The 24,363-nt window shown below is 35.4% G+C and overlaps 1 protein-coding gene across 1 annotated transcript in view; it reads right to left on the reverse strand.

Moving 5' to 3' along the window:
- Positions 1–24,363, reverse strand: part of LOC124633451 — an 88,042-nt gene that overhangs the window by 43,169 nt on the left and 20,510 nt on the right. Inside the window, exon 2 of the mRNA XM_047168678.1 lies at positions 12,343–12,365. The gene's annotated coding sequence lies outside the window, so the exon portion shown is untranslated. The remainder of the gene's footprint in view (positions 1–12,342; positions 12,366–24,363) is intronic.

The raw sequence follows: 24,363 nt of genomic DNA on the forward strand, positions 1-24,363 counted from the left end.
CAGGTAACCAAGTTGTATTTTGATCCGTTTTGTATTTACTGAGAAAAATTGAGATCCTTGGCGCCAAAAATTCCAATTCGTCCTCTTAAGTAGTATCCAAACCGGTACAAACAAAAAAAATGTTTCCTCTTTACTATATTAAGTACTGATTTTTTCAAAAACACTACACTCTTTATTAAAAACCACACTGTTTTTCAATTGTGTATGTAAAAGAAATAGCTAGCCATCCTTACTCCCGGCGCCAGGACTATTGTTTTGGCCTATGCTAAAAAGAGAGCCATAAAATCACCGCAAAGAGATATATGCCTCTCTTTTTAGCTTGAAAATAATATGTAATTTGTAAAAATCATTACAGTGGTTGGACAAATCGGCGCATATTTCTTTACAAATGAGCTTTAGTGGCATTTGATGTAAATATTATCTTGTTCAGCTTGTGAGAAATGCGTTATACTTTGTATTTTTTTTGTATTTGGTGACCTCGATGGCGCAATGGTCACCATGCCGGACTGCCGAACCTGAGTGTGATGAGCATGCTTGTTGGCCGTGGTCTGGGTGTTACAATATGTATTTATAAATATGTATATATGTAGCCATATGTAGTTTATCAGTTGTGTTAGCACCCATAACACAAGTTAATTAATAACTTAGCATGGGGCTAACCGACCGTGTGTGAAAAGGAGTCCTGACATTATATTGACATGATAGTTCTTGTATGTTAGTATTTCCTTACAATGTTTATTGGGTAGCAGAAGAACAGTTTTACGGCCAGTTTCTTCATCAAAAGTTAAAGTAATGTCTAAAGTAAAAGTAACGGTCAAATACGTTTTTTCAAGGCTAAAGTGACAGCAAAACTAATAGAATTTGAAAAATTGAATTTGACCGTTACTTTTACTTTAGACATTACTTTGACTTTTACTTTGGCTTTAACTTTTGATGAAGAAACTGGCTGTTAGTTTTTTATAGTTACCTACTTAATTCAAACCTTAATTGCTTGGGCAACTAGAACGCATCGAACTTAGCTGAGGTTTTTATTTAAAAAATGTACAATAAATAAACAGTATAATGAAATAAATAAAATTATTGTAGGTACTTAAGATAACAGGAAAATAACATTTAAAATCTACTTAAAATAATATGTAGATTGTCTGTTTAATGAGCAGATGAATAATATGAAGCTTTCTTGAAACTTCCACATCACATGATTTGAAACCAAATTGAAAACAAAAGCCGATTACTTCGACTGTAACCACCAAAAAAAAAAACATCTTAAAATCCACTTGATTTCTTCCCAATAAAGCTTTCCACGCGACTGCATAAAACAATAAAGAAAAACAAAACACTACGCCCCTTAGCAACCAACTTACTAGGCACATTGTAAATACTTGTATATAATCTAATTTAATCTCGTTCCACGTCTATAGCTTGGGTTTGAATGATTATATTGATATTGTGAGAGCTTGGAGCCGCCAAACCTTCACTATAAAAATACTTTTTTTTGTAGGTACATCGGGTATGAACGATTGACTTACTATCAAGTTGGAGCGATAGTATCTTTGGAAGATGTAAGTATGGACAACTAGCAAAGATTTGTTATGGTTGCTCTGATGAATTTTGTACTGGCATAATCTTTTACATAAATAAAAATACAAAAGTTATAAAAGAGATAAATTCCGTTGTCTTTTTCATCGTTTCCAAAGCCACTTCGTCAGTCGTTAGTCAGTCGTCCATACCAACTCGAAACCTATAGTACTGTATGATGATGAGCTTTGATGCCCAAAATTAATGAGTAAATAAAAAATAAAATCAATTTTTCCTTAATGCTTTGACGACAATCTGGTAGCCACGGGCTCCCGGTCCATGATACGTCCTATCAGCCTAAGGGTGGCCACTTTTATTTTCACAACTCGTTTATATGCTAATTGAATCGCAACTTCAGGTAAACACAGCGGGTATTAAAAACTGCCATCGTAAATCCTTTCATCGCTTGTTTATTTTATATGGAATGCTGTGCTGTTGTTATGCTAAATAATATTTTCCACACCTTTTTGATGGTGTAATTGTAATTTTTTTAGGATTTTATTTTATTTTCATTTTATTTCGATGTCGATGATGATGAAGATGTCGATGGCAACGGCAATGACAGACCTTTAGAACTCCCGCATAAACCACTGAACACTGGTTGGCTTGCAGTTCAAAGGTAAGCAAAGCTTTGACATCATTGTTATTTAAAAAAAACCAATCTCGTCTATTATATATCAAAAGCCTAAAAAACTTAAAAAATGACCACTTAAAGTAAGAACGTGCTTAAGATTAAAATATTTAAACCTACTCTATCAAAACCTCATTACTCGAATACATTCGCTTAAACCTGCAAAATATAGCGATCATCAGTCTAAAACAAACTCAGTTCCATTACTATAACTCGACGACATGATACTGACTCTTAGGTGGAGTAAAAACTTACCGTAGCGAGATACAAATCGTTGTTTAACTCACCACTTCTGAATTCAGACGTTTTAAGATATGATATCGCAAGCGCACACTTCTAGTGACGAGAAAATAATGTTCCTAGATTATTTACGAGAGTCTGTGGTACTATTTAAATGTCTATTTTTATTCATATTTATTCGTGTTGAGTTCTGTGGGAATAAAGGGTGGGGCTCCTAGGTTTACTTATCTAGTACACATGGTAATTTGCACACAGTAAAAATGAGATTTATTTCTCGAGTTAAATCACATACCATGAAATAGTAAAGAGTAGACATACTTAACTATGCTAATTTATGTTAGTCACAGAAAACATTTTTATTGTAACTTAGTTATGCTTAGTGCTTGGCCTAGTAGCCTAAGTTTTCTTGCAAAACTGTATCATTTTTTTTTTTACAACAGAAAGCTACGGTTTTATTAACTTCTCTAGGCTATCTACTTCGTTGTCGGCACTGCCAATCATTCCATTATTTTTTTCAACTTCACAAAGATTTTACAATGCCAATGGGCCCAATTTTTCACATTATGCCAAGTACATCCAGGTATAATCTTAACAATAGAAATGTAGGTTCTAGTCACCATGGTACTACTTAACATTAATAGATTTCATCATCCATCATAACCAGTGCATCACATAATATTCTATTTCCCCGCGGCCCTATAATTTGTAAGAACACGATTTATGCCAAGCGAGCCTCACTGATGCAATGATACAACCGACTAATTAAGAAAGACATGCAATACTCGTAACTATTTTAATGATGGCATACAACAGAATTTAAATGCATTCTGTCGGCAGAACGTTTATGGGTTGTGAAAAAATGTTTTATCTAATGCTGTTTTGCACTTGGAGTTGCACACTGTAGACTTTTAATCGGCCGATAGTTGCCCCGATCGATGGAAAAAATATATTTTAAAGATAATAGTGAAATAGGTGATCTTCACACTGCCCCGCATCACGCTGCATCTTGCGTGTCGACGCACCTACGCGCGTTCCTGCGGGAGTGCAGATCTGCATCATCGTGCGGGTTTTTCACGCACTCACGCGCGTAGGTGCGTTTTGTAAATTCACGCACAGCGAGTTCCATTTTCAAATATACACGTCACGCCCATTCAAAATCACGCGCGGCATTGCGGGATCAGTGTGCCATACCTTGCGTCTCGCCCCGCACCTACGCGCGGGGGTGCGTGTTTCTCCGCATGTATGTGCGTGATCCGCATGAACGCGCGTGGATGCATTTTCAGTGTGTTGGACTATGCGTGTTTTCCATACAAACGGAGATATTTCCATACAACGGAAAAAAACGCATCCACGCACTACGCTGCATCATGCGGGGCAGTGTGATAATCGCCTTAGTTTCGTGAAGACTTTGATGGCCTTACTACAAAAACTTAAACCCCTGTTTTACACTTGTCTAAAAAAATTGTGGCTGCAAAATGAACCATAATATTTATGTCAACGTCACAATTTGACATTTTTTTAGACAAGTCTTAAACTGACGTTTAAAAGTTTTTGTGGTAAGACGGTGAGTGTTTAGTCGGTCTGTTACCAGCCAAATACCTGATCGTCGTAGTATGCGTACTCCTATACATCTCCTTACATACCAAGCGCCCTATCAAAATGGTTGACTGGAAAGAATGTCTATGGCATTAAGAAGAAAGAAAGAAAAACCATTTATTCAACACAAAAGACTTCAGTCCGCCTTTGTAATATTTTGTTTAATAAATAAATAAAATGTCGGCCGACTAAAAAGTCTTCAGTGAGTGGGTATCTATAAGTTATGACTGTATGCGTTCGGTTTATGTTCCTCGGCTTAACAGTAGCTACCTACCTGATTTAATGTTGTAAGAAATCGCGTCTGCTTTTACGTTTGATCGTGTTATGAACCGAGAATATCACTGCAGTTGAAGTTTATTACTTAAGCTTTGTATGATTTTAATTTAATTTTACGAAAAGGTTTGGTTATGTTAGTTATATATAAGAATTACGCCATCAGAATATTAAATAAGTCAATATACAGGGGGTGTAGTAATCACCTCGCTTGATCTACGAGATATTTGACCTCCACGAGGTATAGTTATCACTGATCGCACTTATGGCAATAAACCAATAAATCGCTTCTGCGCCGGTGAAGGTCAGGGCTCAATATCCTTGCCGATGATTTTAACTCGTAATAATTGAGGTATTGGCAAACATATTTTGCTTAATTATGTAGAAAGGGAAGAAAAGAAATAGATAATATAAAATACGAGATAATCTTTTATCTTCTAATCTATTAAAACCGAATAATCTTAAATCTTGGTTTATTTTAAAACCAGAAGAAAGCAAACTTTTATGTGCGTTGTAAAATGTTCAGCGCTTACCCGATATCGCTCGTTAGGCGCGTGATAAGTGCTTCCTTTACGAGAATACTCGTTACCTTAGATATATACAGGAGGAATGTTTATAAAAATTGCATCATAACCGGTTCACATGTTACATGGAATCGGAGGAGATCAAATTAAGCGGTTGATTTATTACAACACCTTGTATAAGACGTGTCAGTCTCACCGGCTGTCGTGTATTATCTCACCGACATACATCATTTAAAATAAATGATTTATGCATTTTCATCATATTTTCTTTAAATCTAGCACTTTCATTGATTTATGATTTCTCATTCACAACTTTATTTTTGTTCGAAGCGTATAAAACTAAATGAAGGGTTACTTGTCCGGTAGCCGTTTTATGAATACAAATGCTATATTGCTTTTAAATTGGAGTTCTTACAGAATAATGCAAGGAAAGAGATTCAAGAAAATACAATAATACCTGTTTTTATCTATAGTGAGAGTCAATTTAGAGTGTGGTGTCTATTTCGAGACGCGCTCTCGGAAACATTTGATAGTCGGTATCTATTGCGGAACCTATTGAGGCATCTACAATGGTCTAAGCTCATGGCAACAGCACAGAATATCAGCTTTTACTCGTGTATAACCTGGAAATGATATAGCAATAAGGAAAAAAGGGTACTGAGCTCTGTAGTTGCATACTTGAGTTTGTGTCATCTTTTTGCGATGTGATATGATTATACGGTTGAACGCGAACTCAAAATCTATGACTAGACATTTCTTCGTTAGAGGCAATATCACTTGAAGATCGCCTATAAATTACTGGAAAAAATAAACTCAAAGAAAGGTAGGATACGTCTGAAGGGTATTGGAATACTGGTAGTGATTACTGTGACGCAAATCGTCGACAACCGCAGATTATTTTAATCGCTCAGTGAGAATGCACTCAGTAAGTCGCGTCACATTTCTTGGATGTATTTAAATGTGCCTTAAGGTAATGTTTTCTATTTAAATATTGAAATTTATGTTTTTTTTGCGTTTGAGAGATCATTCAACGTGAAGCTTCATTGATAAAGTTGGTTTAATTTCTGCTGTGTTGGTGTAAAATTAGGTATTTGGGACACTTTTCACAATATTTTACGGTTATAGACTATAGCTTGATTTTTTTATTTTCTGTAGCTTGATTGGGGGTTATAAAAAACATTAGTATTAAATTTATAGTAGTCTGTATTCTTGCATGTACGTGAGGTCATAAGCTTTTACTATAGTTCAATGCTCCTCAGACATCTACGTAAAAACGTACTACTCTTATTTACGCTTTTTGTATCAAACTTTTTTCTACGAGAATGCGAAATATGAGCCGTTTTTTGCTACTATTCATAAAACCGCATGTTTTTCCTCCAAAAGTATTATTTACACTGTGGAGCATAACAATTTATTCACGATACGCTAATTAATTTTTATTTTAGCGCTAATAGATGAACACGCTCGTGAAGATTAATTGGGATAGAATATTGTTAAAAAAAAGAAAGTTTAAATTAATTAATTTATACCAAAAAGTTCGCTATACAGAAATTGGTCAATTTGTCCAAATTTTTCGAAAGTATGGCAGTGACATTTGATATTTTGTGCTTTTTCTAGTTATATAAATTGGATCGGAGTATGACATATAGAACCCATTTAAATCTAAATTTATTTGAACAAAAAAAAAACTCTAATCTGAAGTAAAATCTCCCACAGCTCATCTTTCCCACAGAGATTATTACTCAACTTTACGTCTAAACCTGTGATTAAGCTTCATAATCATTATCATCTAATCATCAGGTCATTGGCCCTTCATATTCTCTTAGTGCAGCCAGTGCAACGTTACTCAATAAGCCTTGCTTCTGCACCTTCCAGTCATCACAATGACAGGGATGACTCAGCTCAAGTACCCTCCAATAACCCACTTAGAACATGACCCGAGATTGACGGTTACGTAACTAATTCAATGATGGAAACACCATGGGAGAATAGCAATGAGGAATGCTATCCATCTCATTCATAAAAGATTAATTAACTAACTGAAAAATTCAGAATTAAATACATCGCACAACCACTTTAATGATTTCCTTCCTAAAGAACCACTAAAGAAACTAGGGCTTGCAGCTTTCATACAAAACGTCAAAAAAGTCTTAATATACATTAATTCGTATCACCGCAACCGCAAATCAAATTGCAATTTGTTTAATCAATACAATGAACAGTAATACACATTCTAGTGAAAGCGAAACCGAAATTGTGTAAAAGAAGCAAGAGACCAATTTGTTAAAAAAAAAAACTGTTACAATAGTACACAGTCGACGTCGGCGGCTGCGCGGGCGACGGCCGGCGTGCGACGTCGCGCCGACAGCCGTGACAATTAAGTTAGGTTTTTTAATGACTTTTTTACCGTCCAATAAATTGTGCACTTTTTACTTGGAAGAAAGTGGTAGAAAAACGATCATTATGTTAGCGAGCTTTTGTGCAGTCGGTTACGCTTGTTGGGCCATAATGAGCGCCGGTGTCCGGTTCGTTAAAGGCTCCCTGAATATTTAATCAGCCTCTACGTGTGTTTAATTTACAGGACAATCGGTTTTCGGGTTAGTAGTGAGCTGATTAAAGATCGAGACATCTTTTAATCGACGAACAAGATCGAAATGCGAATACCGTGAGCACTTTTTGAACTGCTTCAACTAGATGGAAGGTTAATGTCACGAGGCACGTCACCACAATTGGTTTTCAACTTTCTTTCATTTTTTGTCCCGCACTTTTTTATCACGAACAAACAATGACGTCACCTGACATTGGAGATCGTGAAAAGAATTAACAAAACGACGCGTCGAACAAACGGAACTGGGCCAAACCGCACACGGTTTTACTCCAGGAATTCGCGATGTGATCTCAAACCCGGAGATCATTGAGAAAGTTAACGCATACATCACTAGTGTCAAAACCAGCCACCCAGGGAGAAATTGCGCATAAAAGCCAGGTGGAACAAACGATACATCATGGCTAGGCTTGTCGCGGACATAATAACACCTCGGCGGCTGCAAACAAACAGAATAAACGTCAAAACAGTCCTAACACAATACCGGTGTACATTGTCCTAACAGCGCATAGATTAAAACCACGCGGTGCTCCGCCTCACCATGTAACGGGCTGCAGGGCGTGTTGGGACATCTCTAGTCCGCCATTGTTACGTCACACTTTGATTTATACCCCAAGGTTCCGAACGCCTGACAACTCTATGCTGCAAACACACTCGTAAATATTTCCCGTAATAAAAATAAAATAAGTTTAAAATTGAAAGAGGTGGTGTTGCTACAAAATATTACGAGGCAGTTGAATTGATATTATGTTGCGTTCGCACACTTCCATGCGTGTTTTATAACGCGAGTGACACGGAATTATATAGACGACCACGACTGTTGTCACCATAGAGAATTATTGCTGCAAATGAACTAGATAGGACATTTTCATTTCGATTTAAAAAAAATATAATGTCGGGACACCTTTTTCACACACGGTCGGTTAGCCCCATGGTAAGTTATTTATTAACTTGTGTTATGGGTGCTAACACAACTGATAAACTACATATAGCTACATATATACATATTTATAAATAGATATCATAACACCCAGACCACAGCCAACAAGCATGCTCATCACACAAATGTCGACCGAACCGGGAATCGAACCCGGGACCTCAGGTTCGGCGGTCCGGCATGATGACCATTGCGCCATCGAGGTCGTCAATTTAGCTCGTCGATTTAGGTCGTCGATTCGTAATTTAGGTCGTCGATTTAGCTTTGCAGTTTGTAAATCATTGAATATTCAATGAAATAAACTAATAGGTACATAAATCAGGTATGGAACTAGGCAACCAATTAGTCTTTATTCTGTTATCGGGGAGAGAGATCTTCAATTAGAGCTATGTATTTTCAAAGACCATCATACGTGCAGTAATTTATATCGCTGAGTAATAATAAGTCACATATTATTGGAACCCATTTCACATTTAAGTATTTGCGTGACCATTCTGACGTCTCCTTAAACAGTTACCTAGTCCTATTAACCTCGGTCACTTGAGAAAAGCATCAATTAATTTACTACGTGACTGTGCATTATTGTTTTCTAGTGACAAAAGACATAAAAGGCTTTCAATTAAATCTTGCACTGTTTCTGCTTGACAAATATTCTTATAAAATGTATTAAGAAATCGATTCTGTACATAAAAAATACAGAAGCTATTCTGTGCCATACATATTTAACATGAATGGTAATCATAAATAATTTATTGGCATACTTACTACTAATAACCTACAAACACTTCCAATTCTATTGAATGATAAATGTATCACTTCCTGCGCAATCCTTTAAAATCAAACATGGCGATCTCAGATTAAATAGCTGGTACATAATTAATTAGGGAACCATTTATTAAAGGAGAGAGATCCGGATAGATTATTGCAGGCCATCCATTCTGAGTTTTCATTCAATTGATGCCTTCGGGCGAGTTGGGGTAAACAGTCAATGCTATCGAGATTAGTTAGAAAATTAATTGTGTCTCGTTTCTATTAGGACTTCTCCATCTGAGCTACTACATATTGCAAATGATAAAATAAAGACAGAATAACACAAATAAAGATAAAATAGGGACAACCAAAGGGCTCTAAGAAAACTTTTTATTGACTTGCCTTCCTATCGATAAGCTTTTCCATTTCCAAGCAACCGACAACGTTTGCCGAGCAAGCACATCATTTGTAACTAACTCGACATCGCATATAAAAAAAAAACATTAACACTCAAGAGCAGGGCATTAACATTAACCGTCGTGAGCTCACCACACCTAATTATCGATATCAATAAATCGAATCGAGTCAACAAAACAAGTAGCGACTAATTTAATCGATGCTCATTTATTTTATTCGAACACTCAACTATGTACTCACAATGGACATTCATCTTTACAATCTTATCCTACTCGTATCATTAGAGTGCGCAGGAGTGTCCGGAAAATAATCGACTCCGGCGCAGCAGTTATTACGCGAAGCTTAATAGGCGTAGATTGAGACAGTTTAGTGACAACCACTATTAATCGGCGCAGTATAATTTGTGTCTGCTTTTAGAAATTCTCGTGAGGCTTTTAAAATAGTATTTTACTGTGGAGATTTAAATGCGATAGAATGTAAGTAGGCGTTTAATTCAGTTATATTTAGCGGCCTGAAATAAGGTGCTCTCACTTTCCGTCTTTATCTACGATCAAAAGCTAATATTTATTTGAGATTTTTATACCACTCAGTCTATAATATGGACCATTTTCTTATATTGCACATAAGTGGAAAGGTCTATCAAGTAATTACACTGGGGTCATTGTTCAAAAAGCATCGTGTCATAAGACACTACTTAATCCAAAAGGCTTAAAAGTTTTGATTAATAGGTCCCAGAACTAATATTCAGGTATTTACAACGTTGGTCATAACTACAGTAATACCTATATCTTTTGTTTGAAACCTAATGACAACCAAACAACCTCGTCCGCCATAATAAAGCCTTCACAATAAATAACGAATGATTCATAAGAATATTAAGATGCAAATCTGCCTAACCTCTATATAAAATTACAATCCATATACAACATCAGTCGTTATGACAAATGTATAAATAATTAATAACTTGAGTACATAAATCGTTATATCTGATAAATAATCTAATCTTGATGTACATACAGCTTCTATGCTAAATGGAGTTTAACGAATGACGCTTCGCAGAAATTATAATAAAATCATTAATATCTATGAATGCCGAGTAGGAAGCTATCGTCCTACGTGCCGTCAGAGTTCACAACTGGTCAATGTATTCGCGGATTATAACTGTTGACTGTGACACAAAAACAATCCGCATAAATAAGCCACGATTTTGAGTAGGACCTATTTGGTAAAATTATTGTCCGTGGTTACTTTATTGGCCGTGGGTAAAGGACCAGCCTCTCAAGTATGAGGGCGCGGGTTCGATCCCAGGTCAGGCAAGTACCAATGCAACTTTTCTAAGTTTGTATGTACTTTCTAAGTATATCTTAGACACCATTGGCTGTGTTTCGGATGGCACGTTAAACTGTAGGTCCCGGCTGTCATTGAACATCCTTGGCAGTCGTTACGGGTAGTCAGAAGCCAGTAAGTCTGACACCAGTCTAACCAAGGAGTATCGGGTTGCCCGGGTAACTGGGTTGAGGAGGTCAGATAGGCAGTCGCTTCTTGTAAAGCACTGGTACTCAGCTGAATCCGGTTAGACTGGAAGCTGACCCCAACATAGTTGGGAATAAGGCTCGGAGGATGATGATGGTTACTTTATTGGCCTTCGAGGAGATAGAATCACTTACAGCGTAATTAAGTAAAGCCCACACTCCTGTACAAGAACATTTAATGATCTTTCAATTAAGATTCAATAAGGTTTTAATAAGCCGTCTTGTTTTTGCTTCAAGTAATTTAAAGGTAAAGGCCGTAATGTGACAGGGTATTTTATTAACACTTTCTTAAACGACCGTTCGATTTTTAAACCTTTCTGAATTTGAAAGGGCCATCCATTTAAATGCAGCATAAAGGTTTCATTCAATGATCTTTCAAAAGAAAGTTCACACAAGAGATAATACTCGAAATAAAAAATTAACTGGCAGGTTTCCTAAAAAATAAAACTAAAAAGAAATCGCGTTTACCCAAGTGCTTTATAATAGGCTCTGTGGTACTATGATTCCCACCATTATTTTACCAAAAATAAGTACCTACTCATGAAATAGCCAGATAAAATATTTTGAACAATAAATTACAATTATCACAAAATCAATATCAAACCATCATCGATTAAGATTTAATCGTTTCATTAACCAAAGGCTGTATCTCGATATTGCGTGAGTTTGTTTTGACTGGTGCAAACAAAAAATAATTTAGACGAAGCTTGGAAGCCATTTATCAAAATTAAGATTAGTGTACACGCCTACTTACATGAACCGGCTATTATATGTATTACCGTTAGTATTTTGTAATAATGTACATGTGTGGTGTAGTGTCGAGTTAAAAAAATGGATGCAGTGGTAGGAAACCGGCAGTGTGCTCTTGCGCTTATGGGATTTTAATGTACTTTGTGGTTATGGTACCCTGTTCCAAGTATCGTAAGAACAGCTGAAGGATATCTGTAAAACTGTGAACCTACAACTACCAGTCTGTTATAGGTACCGTACATTTGTGTTACACTTTCTTCACATATGTTTTTCGAATGTTTATACAATTATGTACATATCTACATCATTAGGGAGATTATGAAAAGTACGATCTACTTAACTCACTATCCGTATAAAATCTACAAGTGTTCTATAAAAAAAATAAACAGGCGTATCTCCATAACACATTAGCATTAACGTGTTTACAAGCGCATTTACATAGAATTCGTTCCGAAAAGTTTATCACTGTGGAATAATGTGTCCAATCGCAGTAGAAAACTGACTCTCACCTTGGCGCCCGTTATCTCGAGATCTGAAACAGAACAACACTATTAGACAATAGCTTATTACCAGGGAACCGAATAAATCGCCTAATCAGATGGAAATAAGAGAAATTACCGCGCAATTAAATGTGTGTGAACTTAAAAAGATATATCTAACAGAGATACATTTCAAGGCAGCTAATGTTAATTGCTAGATTTGCATTCTGCGGTAGTTTACAGTTTTTGCACAGTGGTCGGCGGTAACGCTCCCCGGGTTTGCGTACGCAAGCGCAGTTATAATGACTTGAACGAAATGCTAGCTGACTTGCTAATGCGCATTTTATTCGGTCAGTTTAATTTCGAGATCACGCGGCGTCAGGATCAACTGAACCCAAACAGAGCGGATTATGAATCGGTTAGCGTGGCTCCCAAACTAAATGTTTGCGTGCGTTTAATAATTACAGCTTAATTACAATTATCTGCTTAATATCGTGTGTTCGATATCGTAATTTTAATCGATCGTCGAGTTGTCTCGTCTTACCAGGTTTAATTAAGCAGCAGTGGTTTGAACATGTTGATAGCATCCATTTCATAATTACGCGCAAATTAACCACGAGGAGTACGTTTGTCTTGAATTCGAATAAACTTTACTGTATTCTTGATCTTGACACAAATGATTGCGATTCTGGGTCACATAGTTTAGTGTAGAAAATTCACGGGCAGTAAAATTCATTGTAATTGTTACCGGCGTGTGACCCGGAACGATGTCACACTTTATATTCCACACACGTGTTCCGCCAGACACCTCGCATTATAATATCGATCACAAAAAATAATATATAATATGATAATTTCACCTTCGTGACTTTTCTATGATTTACGCCGTAATAATTCACAATATAAGTGACATTTTAATTGGCCTCACTTGTTTGTTCCGTAGCCCGTCGCTACAGTAGGCGGGAACAGTCTCTCCCGACCCTCAACACTCAACTATTATGATTTATCGAGTTTTATCGACCAGTGTCGCAATAAACCTTCGAAATAGTGCCTCCGAGGGCTCGATAAATTACTCTAATAACATAATTCGGTCATTTATCTCGCATCCCAACTCCCAGCCTATTAAATATTCATCTTTGACACTCCATAAAAAATGTAACAGCCATTTCATACATATCTTGTTGTAAGTAGCATGACGTAACAAAACTTTAGAGCTGTAAATTATATCTTGTTAAACAAAAACATGTTTTATGATAGAAATTACTAACCACAAATTATATTATGTTAATAAGAACATTTATTAATATAATTACTGTTTTAACAAGTCTAGATTTATTTATACCATAAGCAAGACGAGGAAATTGCATGTTACGCTGGCGTCTCTATTATCGGTACCGGTAATAAATCTGTTACAAAAACGTAAGCAGCAATGTATAACGTACGGGGCCTAACACAACACGACCAAGTCATGCTGATCACCGCAGAAAAACTTCATTAAATTATTTCTATCTAACCATCTGCCGACGTTAGTGGTCGCGTGTGCAATCTGATACCGATGAGCAATGAAAACAGATCAATTAAATCCTGATAAATATTAATCAACAGTTTTTTAAACACGAGCATATATATACGTAATCGCTCAGACGAGATGCATACAGACGATCCATCACTTATGTATGCAAAAAATATAAAATAATACAAATTCGGCCTTCGCTTTCGCCAAAAGCCACATAATCATAGTTAAATTGTATGTAAGTAATGTTGCTGAACAATGCGATCTCTTTCTACAGGAAGTGGCCGATGTGAAGCAATTAGAAAATATCATTAATCAGCCGTCAGCTGTTTATTCACTCCAATACGGTGAAGTGAAGCCCATCCGATGTTCGTGATTCCGACATTATCGTGATCAATAAGCTTGTATTGTGTATCGTATAATACTCGTGCCAATCAATGACCACTCAATATTTGATCGATTACATCTCAATAAAAGACTAATAATTTTGTTTGGCGCCATCAAACTAATAACGGATGTTTAATTATAATAAAAACAGTTGTATAACTACAAAACAAATGAAAAGGAAAACGATGTAATTAGTGTCAAAACTCTTCATAATTATATTTTCTCTTTTTTGACTGAACAATAAATAAAGAGTAACACGAAAACTGCGTGTGAGTGACAGTTTGACTGAACATATCCGGTGGTGCTTTTGTAAGTAATATTTTGTGGTCAAAAAATGATTCTCATGCATGTTTTACAATGGTTATCCGTCAGCTTGAAGACTAAATTGAACGCCAAATTAGTGCTAATATTCGTACAACGTACACGTTCACAATTTTGTACGCGATAGATAGTAATTTATGGGAAAAATCGTTAAGTATTTTAAGTACAGATAATTTGGCTTACTAGTAAGTGAAGAGCATATATTTCAACATGATTTTCACAAGCCAATTGATTAAAAAAACACAGCAAATTGTGTAAGTCATATGTTTCGTATGCTATCAGTAGTCACGGTTATTTCCGAAGTGTCAATTAGCCAGAGTGTCAACCGTGCCACATCAATCAAGCTACACTATTCTTTTAATTATTTACAAATCAGACAGCTGTTCAGTGAATTACAATGTTTAATAATCGTAATGATATGATTTGGTTTATAAGTAGTTTTTCAATTTGCTTGATAATACATAAAATGTGACTTTTATTTTTTAAATGTCACTTTGTGAGTTTCCTTTTTAATGTTAAGATGTTTGCCCCTCAACAGCGTTTTAATGGCTGAACGGATTTTGATGAAACTTTGAAGTAATATAGCTTATACATTAAATTAAAAGTTAGACTACTTTTTATCCCAGTTCGAGGAGTAGTTCCCTCAGGACGCAGATGAAACCGCGTTAAAAGGTAGTCTTCCATAAACTAGTTCCGTATACCGTAAATTTTCATAGGAAAATTCTTGGAAATAATTGTAAAATGCCATAACGAGATCGAGTTGTTTGCCTTTGTTTTAGCTTACTGTTATGATTGATTAACCGCGGTCTATTCACTTAGTTTCAGAGTATTGTCTCTGGCAAGCTATTGGCTTCGGTGGCTGGTCACGATTGTGGAGCCGTTATTGTCAAGGTGCAAGAAGCATTTGTTGATGAGGCGTCTATTGGGAATGCAGTTTCTTGCACCAATTGCGCTTTGAATTTATATGGTCAGTTTTTATAACAATACTGTCTGTTTCACTTCCATTCCGAACATTTCTTAGTTTAGGAACACCAAAAATGTTTTAACTCCAGCGTTAATTTGATTGCTGCCTTCGTCAGACTAGCGTTTTTAATGCGTAGTATCTATAGTAATATTATAAAGCTGAAGAGTTTGTTTGTTTGTTTGAACACGCTAATTTCAGAAACTACTGGTCCGATTTGAAAATTTCTTTCAGTGTTAGATAGCCCATTTATCGAGGAAGGCTATAGGCTACCTACTTTTTATCCCGGTACGGGAAGTAGTTCCCACGGGATGCGGGTGAAACCGCTGGCAGAAGATATGTATTATAAATTCCGTTAAAATTCAATCGTACAATCGTTTATCTAATTTTAAATATATTAGCACACAATCTAAAAATGAAGATCGTTTCGTATAAAAATTCCAAGTCTCTCAAATAAAGACATAAGTAACAATACGTAATAGGAATGTCCGAGTATCTCGTTCCGAGTAAAGAGAAAATGTATGCGATAATGCGACCGCAATCTTCCGAATATTTTACACTAAAACGACTTTATGATTGATGTTAACAGTAAAATAATCTCTAGTGTGAAAACGCTCTTTTTACTATCCCAACTTTTTATTGTGTTTATGTAAAAAACGAATTTCTTTATAATGAATACACGGTTTACTCGGAATTTTCGTGATAAGTTTGAAGTAAGTAATGCATAATGGACTTATTGGTATCACATTTAAGGACTACTTTTGTTTGATATGGTTTTTAAATATAATATTTGTAGGCAATTATTTTAATCACTAGAGCATAAACTTTAGTTAGATATCTGTGAATTAGTGAACATCTTGGTTCCTTATTTAGAATTCGACGCACAAATTACTTTCTGCACTGTTTCCTAAACATAATTAAAAATACATTTGAGAACTTAATTTGACGTAAAAAATTACAGTTATAAGCCTTTAAAATAAATAGTCTTTTTTACATTTATAATTGTTATCATTATTCGTGTTAATAGCTACATACATTAATCGTTGTTACAGATATAACTTTAAAAATATTAAAAAAAAAATGAGACTTTATAATTGTTGATTCATTAAACTCTTCACATTTTTTTCTATGGAGTATAAACCTTTTGAATAGAGGTAGAATCTAATCTTGTCTTAAATTATGTACTCATTACCATTTCACATTGTATATTTAAGACTTTTAAATTAAAGAATTAAATGATCCATACTATCTTTCTTAAAACTTCGAAGTAGTAAAAAGTTAAATTTTAAAGGAAAACTTAGATTGGAACCTTATTAAAAACACATCTTCATTGCAATCTTTATTCTATGTATTACCCGATATTCCAAGAATCTTTCACTAGCGTCATATACAATGAGATACATCCGTTCAAACCGCTGAACCTATAATTTGAGGGCTCCTTTATAGCTTGGTTATCATGAAAGTTAGTCGCCGTCAATATTTTATGAATAAATTAATAATATCGTTAAGCGTTTGTAATTAGACCTTATGTTTGATGGCGACGATAATTCTAGACGGACGATAAATGTAAATCGTATCGCGAACGTATCCGGTGAAGTGATTACGGGTAGAAATCACGTGATCAATAAGTTTGAAAATAATTGTGAGCATTAATATAGCCTTAGCGCCTACGCGTGGTATTTCTAGGTTTTCATAGATCAAAATAATAGCTTGTTTTCATACATCAATGTCTTATTTATTCATCTGTACTTACTTATCTTCGACAAATTGACGAATATGGTGGTCATTAGCAGTGTACGTAGATAGGGATTTAGCTTTCAGATTAGTGAAGTTGCTCATAACGTTGTCTTTGATGTTGTTCCGTCTATTATAAACTTAGAAGGCAAGTCATGTATCAACAAGGCAATTAGTGTACCTTTTGTAAGTTTCGCATTAAGCTTAAACGAGTAGAACAAGTAAATAAAAACTGTAACAAATGGCGTCTCGATCACGGAAATGCCAACCAAGTACTGTAATCAGCCCTTACACGAGTCGAGCCATAAAAAACACATAAAACCTTTTTTATCGATCCAGTTAAATCCAGCCAGTAGGTACCTACTTTTTAAATTCATGTTCTAGAACACCAAGTTCAAATATTTTTAACCGCCAATTATATCTGCCATTGGCGTCGATGATGGACTATGTGTAACAGCAATGGCGTTCGGAATGCAAACGGTAAATATCCCGCAGGATCAAATCGGCCGGGATGCCTGCGGCGACCGACGTATGCGCAGACTCTAACGACGATCGTAATCGCCTGTATTACTTTTATGAGCTAAGATCGTTTGTTGGTTGAAAAGTGTATCGAAGGTATGTTACGGTGTATTTGTGAAATGTTTATGACGTGGAAGTCGGGAGTAACTGTTAGAATGTATCTATGTGTGATGGTATGATGTTGTATCCCTAGTGTTTTAGATTCATAAATATAAATGTACTTATTAGAGAAGATTCAGTTTTATTTCATGAAATATTTGATCCCTTCGTAAAACGTAGCAGCCTTCGGGGTCAACTTTACTATGAAGACATCAAAATGCGCTCTATCATTACACAAGTGTAACATTGCATCAAACTAACAAATACCACGTTCATTTCTCAACAAAAATTTGCATTTACGCACCGACCTGGCACTTCATCCACTGATCACCACTCAGTACCCACAAATATGAAGATGCAACTCCTCGAGGCGTGAACAGTGTGGATAGCTTTCAATGAGCGCACCGCCGTAATTTGTTTGTTCCAAGACTGCGTATTAAAACAAGTTCAAATCATTTTCATACAACTAGACCAACAATGCAGTCAAAACCAACAAAAACAGAGAGTAAAAAAGTAGTGCTTCAAAAATCGTTCGATCATTATGATAAAACAAGTGCAACATTACTTCAAACCTCCGTTAATTCACAATGAAAATTTGCAGTTACACGCCGAGCTGATCACCACTCAGTAGCTATAAATATGAAGATGCAACTCCTCGAGGCGTGAACAGTGTGGATAGCTTTCAATGAGCGCAACGCCGTAATTTGTTTGTTCCAACGTGTGTGCGTCGACCGTGTAATCCTATAGGTAGCCTGTCCGCACTTAATGTTATGTGTTCATATCACTTGTTTAGGACTTTTATTTGGACCATTTTTATTTATGGTTTGTGTTTGTGGAATTTCAATTAGTCACTTTGTAAGAGGAGTAGTTTTATTAGAAGCAGATCTATTGGATTATCATGAACTTTCTGTGGCTTTAACACCACAGAAAATTATTATTCACCTAGGTTAGATGCAGAAAAGGTACCTACTGAGAATGGTTGATGTTATATCGAAGATTGATATAACTAGAATTGACAAAAACAAAGGGATTCCAAAGGATAGAGAAGCTCCTCCTTTTTGGGAAGTCGGTTAGTAACTATTGCAAAAATATTGGTGAGAATCTGAAGTAACAATGGAAACATTTTTTATAGTTTCATAACACATAAAAACGTACCTGTAAATATTTTCTATATTATTAGAAATACAAGCGAAACAACATAAAGGCGTGGATAGTATTCGTCTATTTTCTATGTAAAACCACAACGTATGGGGTGAGGTGCGAGCGGATTCCAGGCAAGGTTAGTGGTTACAGAAACATGAATATATTTTATATTCGCTCTGTATCTGGTGTTGCAGATCTACTAAAGTATGAATTATATTTTAATAGTATTGTAACCTAAGTATATAAAGCTGTTTTATGTAAACAAGATATAAAGTAGAGAAAAAAAAATTGTCGCAAATAATTTTGCTAAGTATAAATTACGTATGTTTTTAATAAACGACTGACCGACGAATTTCTATTTTCAGTGCTTTAACAAAAACAGCTGCTAAGACCATATCATAAAAATAGGGCTTTTTCTTCACAACTAGGGCTGCCATCTCGAATTTCGCCAAACCCGGACAAACATTTAAAAAACCCGGACATTTGGCGTAAATCGCATTTTTTCCCCGAACCTAATTTGTAATCCCTTTACTATTAACATTTACTTAAATTCAATGAGGTGCTTCCTTACATGAAAAGTGTCCGGGTTTTCCCCGGACACTTCTTGAAACCCCGCCCGGACGGCCCCCGGACGGCCTCCAAACGAGGACAAATCCGGGGAAACCCGGACGGATGGCAGCCCTATTCACAACCAACCACTTAGTTATCCTGCTTTAATTCTTCACCAATTTATTTATAACCATGTGTACCTACAAGATATATAATATACCTATCACTATCAACGTATAAGCTGAAACTTATTTACTATTCAATATAATTGCATCGATCGATGTCCATCGCACGTGTGTGCTTAACTCCCGCCATTTTTTACGCGCCTGCGCGTCCACGACACTATTAGGGATGTGAGAGATTTAAAAAAGTTATAAAAAAGTTATATCGACACTCAAGCACCGAGTAATTTGCGAAATGACTGCTAATGACGCTTTTGAAGACATATTTATATAAAAATATCATTAAACTTTAAAAGTTGATGAAAATAAATAAAAAAATCGATGTGATTGGTAGATAATGTCGTTATAAACTTAATGTTTCATCATCAAAGTACAAGTAAGGTTATCTGACGATACCTAATTCATTTTCTGAAGTTAAATAATTATTCGCAGCAATCCAGTTTCCCCACACCTTTGCGGGATTCGAAGTCAATACTTCCAATCGATATCAGATCCAAGAAAGGACAGACATCTCTAATAAATTCAATTTTCTCAAGTTTTAATTGCAAACACGTTTCGCGACGACCCTAAAGACGCGGAAGTGAGTTCCAAGTTTATCACCATTAGCTAGAATCCAGGAATTTATCGAATTCACGTAGACTGGACTCGGTACTAATGTAGCTTTGTTTGTTCATAGTTTGATGTATGATTTTGTAGGAAAACAAAGAGGAAATTATAGGAAGTTCTTAAAGGTATGTACATAATTTTCATACGAATGATTTACGCAAACATAAAACATTTGAATAACGAAAATTCTGCATAGAAGCAGTTTAGAGAAGTACACTGGCGTGCAAAGAAGCATAGTTGAGTGCTTCTAAATCATCGTGTTACTGGAAATAGTTACCTACTGAAAAAGATAACGACTGCATTATGGATATATTGTGTGGTATCCAGTAATGGCTAACAAAGGGTTCCTGAATGTGACGCTCAGATGGAAATGGACATATTAAAAGGTTTGTCTCATGAGTAAAATTATTCAGATACAGCATGGAGATTGTTCATTATGGAAGTTCATAAATACACAAAAGATGAAGCTACAATTTTGAAACAGCGATGACTCAAACGCGACAAGTTGATAAGCTGCATATAATTACAAAACTCTAGGTTATTTCATCTCACATTAGTGGTAAGTTCTTATAACCGAGTAAAACAAACCACAGCCTGATCATTAAACAGGAATGATGACATTATTACTGGCCCCGCTTGATATGTTTTTGTTCCCTTTTTGTTGGCAGATATCTCTCAAGTTTCTCTGGGTGTGGCTTTGGGACCGTTGGGTATGTATAAATTGATGGTAGCAAAACCTTTACAATCAACGGTAGACCATTCTTTGTATAGCATATAGAATTAGCACTTAATCGCTTAGCCAGGGTGAAGAAAAATGTTTTCTGCTTTGTCTCCTACATAATTATTACTTTTTAAAAGAACATTTAAGTTTCTTTACCTATTAATTATAGATACTGATTTGCACCAAGACCTCGAGAATATTAAATTTATGATTATAGGTGCCGGTAAGAGAGTATAGAAATATATCTTGCGAAAAATTGGTATTACGTACCCAAATGAAAAGCAAAGTTTTACAGTACTTAAAATTATATAACAATGACTAGCTATTAACATTCCACTTTAGCATAGTATTCGAGTCATTATTACACATAATTCAATTCTTTCACAAATTCACAGATTAATTGAAGACATCCGCACTACATGAGAAAAAGCTTCGACAAACGGTATGAAGATTCTCGCGCACGCGCCTACAGATACCTGCGCGTGAGCACCCATAAATACATGATACAAATCGTAGTTAATCAATCACAGGAACTCCTCTAGTCTTGTATGGATTTATGCAGGTATTTGATACTGCCTTCAAATACTTATTGATGTCTTTATTACGCTTATTGAAACCGTTAAGAATTCTGTTGTTATGACAAGTTAATAGAATTTTCATCGTGGGAAAACTATCAAGTGTTTAATTAATTAGTTTTATCACATCATATTCTTCTAACTATCGAGGAAGACCTGCAAGCCATTATGGATTGCATTACGTACCTATTTCTCAACTTTTGAGTTGTCAAATGCAAATGCCTTTTACATAAACATCCATTAACGAGAAGCCTTTATCTCAAATATTGTTCAAGATCAATTGTTTTCAGAGTCTCATTTTTCTATACTTAGCTGATTTTCCCCCAAACTTTTCCTAAACAATTTATACAAACACATGTACCTGGTTAAATGGATCTTGTAAACAATTATTTACATTGATATATTTTTTACATTCATTTGGTCGATCATTGCCGTAACATTGCAATTTGATGTCCCCACTTGTTCATAAAACGAAGATGGGTACCGTTCAAGCACTAGTACTCTACTTTTTTAATTTGACACACAATTTGTATCGCACGCACAGTCTTTTGTCTAGACTTAATTCGACAAAGTTTAGGACGACTTCCACTTCACTGCTAAAATTTGAATTCACTGCTGAATTTTTCATGTTTCATGTTCAATTTCATGTTTTCAACAAACCATATCTTCAAGATACCTATAAACCAACCATCCATAACGGCATATGTTTATGCATTCAATTGTACCTCATATGAAATACTTTACATGTTAAATATACTCAATCAATTATTATCACTACAAAACATATTTTTTATCGCTTCTATGCATATTGCTTATATTTCAAATACTGAAGGAAAAATACGTTCACAAAAAGTCACAGAACTCAGAACTACAAGTTTACACGAACACACAAACACACAGACATGTTTGTGCACAAATGTTTCTTGTTTGATGTTTATTCATCGCGACTTGAAAGACTTAACGGTCCAAGTTATGGTGCGCAATGACACAATACTGGAAGGCTTTGAGCGGCACTCACATAAGTACCTAACTGAATTTACTAATACTTTTATCTATTATTCCACAAAGGAAGAATTCATGGCTTTTCTTTGAGAAACTGCTTTATTCACCTTTGTGAAGTTCCTTTAAACCTATTGTTTAAAATAATAGATATAATCAATTGTTACTAGCATGCATTTTCGTTTCTACTAACACAAAAGGATAAGCCTGTAAGCTAGCAATAAAGTAGTGGCAGGAAAACTCAATGGATTTATCTATCTCCGAATAATAAGGTATGTACCCATAAATTGTAGTCCCACCATTCTTGAAAATTACTTCATTCAGGAAATACTTAACTTACACAAAACATTCAGCTTTTGTAGCTCTATAGATGTTTCTTAAATGATCGAATCGAAATATGATGAAATAATTATTAACATCGAATATGTCTTCGAGAAAAGTGAACGTGGAAAATAGCACACTCTTTACAGGCTATATCGGACTGACACCCTTCAAATATCAAATCAGTCTATAAATGTACAATTACTAACTTACGAGCTCCTTAACTTATCAAATAAGGACCAAAATAGCCAACTTTCACAAATATTTATAGCATTATTAAAGTCAGCACTCGATAACGTAAAGTAAACACCTTAACTATACCATAAACTTTCCAATCCAGCTCTGTCATATAATCTAAATCCATTTCGAATTTCCATGTAAATTCTTCAATAACATACATGAACATACATACATACAACTTTCTCCCTATATAACTTAGTTTACGTAAAATCTCCTTTCAATAACATAGGCTTAAGATAAATAAATAATTTGCCGGGACACCTTTTCACACACGGTCGGTTAGCCCCATGGTAAGTTATTAATTAACTTGTGTTATGGGTGCTAACACAACTGATAAACTACATATAGCTACATATATACATATTTATAAATACATATTGTAACACCCAGACCACGGCCAACAAGCATGCTCATCACACAAATGTCGACCGAACCGGGAATCGATTGACCATTGCGCCATAGAGGTCGTCGAAAGAGTATCCGCATATTGCAAACTTTTTAGTCGGCCAACAGTTGTATCGGGCTATGATAATACTGAGATGTGTTGGAGACGCAAAAAACAACGATGAGGTATTTAACCGACTAAAAACATTGATTAAATTCATCATTTCCTTAAAAAAAAACAAACGCCATCGGGCCGACTGTTGGCCGACTGTTTCGTCTGCAGTGTGTGGATAATAAGCTAAGAAATCAAGCACATACGATATTATTATGAATTTATTCACATCATCTGATTTTACTTTATAACAAAGTTGTGCTGAATATTTTGCTGTTCAGACCATAACAGGCCTTAGTACTGTTACCAACCGTCCAGATTCGTGGACAAACCGACAAGTGTGTGTTTCCACAGATTACGAAGTTCCGTATGTTTCTGAGTGGAACGGAACGTAATTTTGTAACTGTCAATCTTGTGCCTGATTTTTATAGTGTTGTTAATAAGTGTTGTCAATGAATTGAATTATCATCTTATGAAAATAAAAATTGAATAAATAATGAAGAAAAAGGTTTTTTAGCGTATATAACGTTAATAAATCAGGATTATTTTAAAGAAAGAGAAAAAATATAGCGTAAAAATAATAAAAGAATTTCGATTATCGAGAATCGATAGCTTGCTTGCTTTTAAGTGGCAATTTTAAATTTATTTACCGCATAATATAAATAGCTTGCCGTTTGCATAAATT

The sequence above is a fragment of the Helicoverpa zea genome, chromosome 9, assembly GCF_022581195.2.
Source record: "Helicoverpa zea isolate HzStark_Cry1AcR chromosome 9, ilHelZeax1.1, whole genome shotgun sequence".
Taxonomy (NCBI): Eukaryota; Metazoa; Arthropoda; class Insecta; order Lepidoptera; family Noctuidae; genus Helicoverpa; species Helicoverpa zea.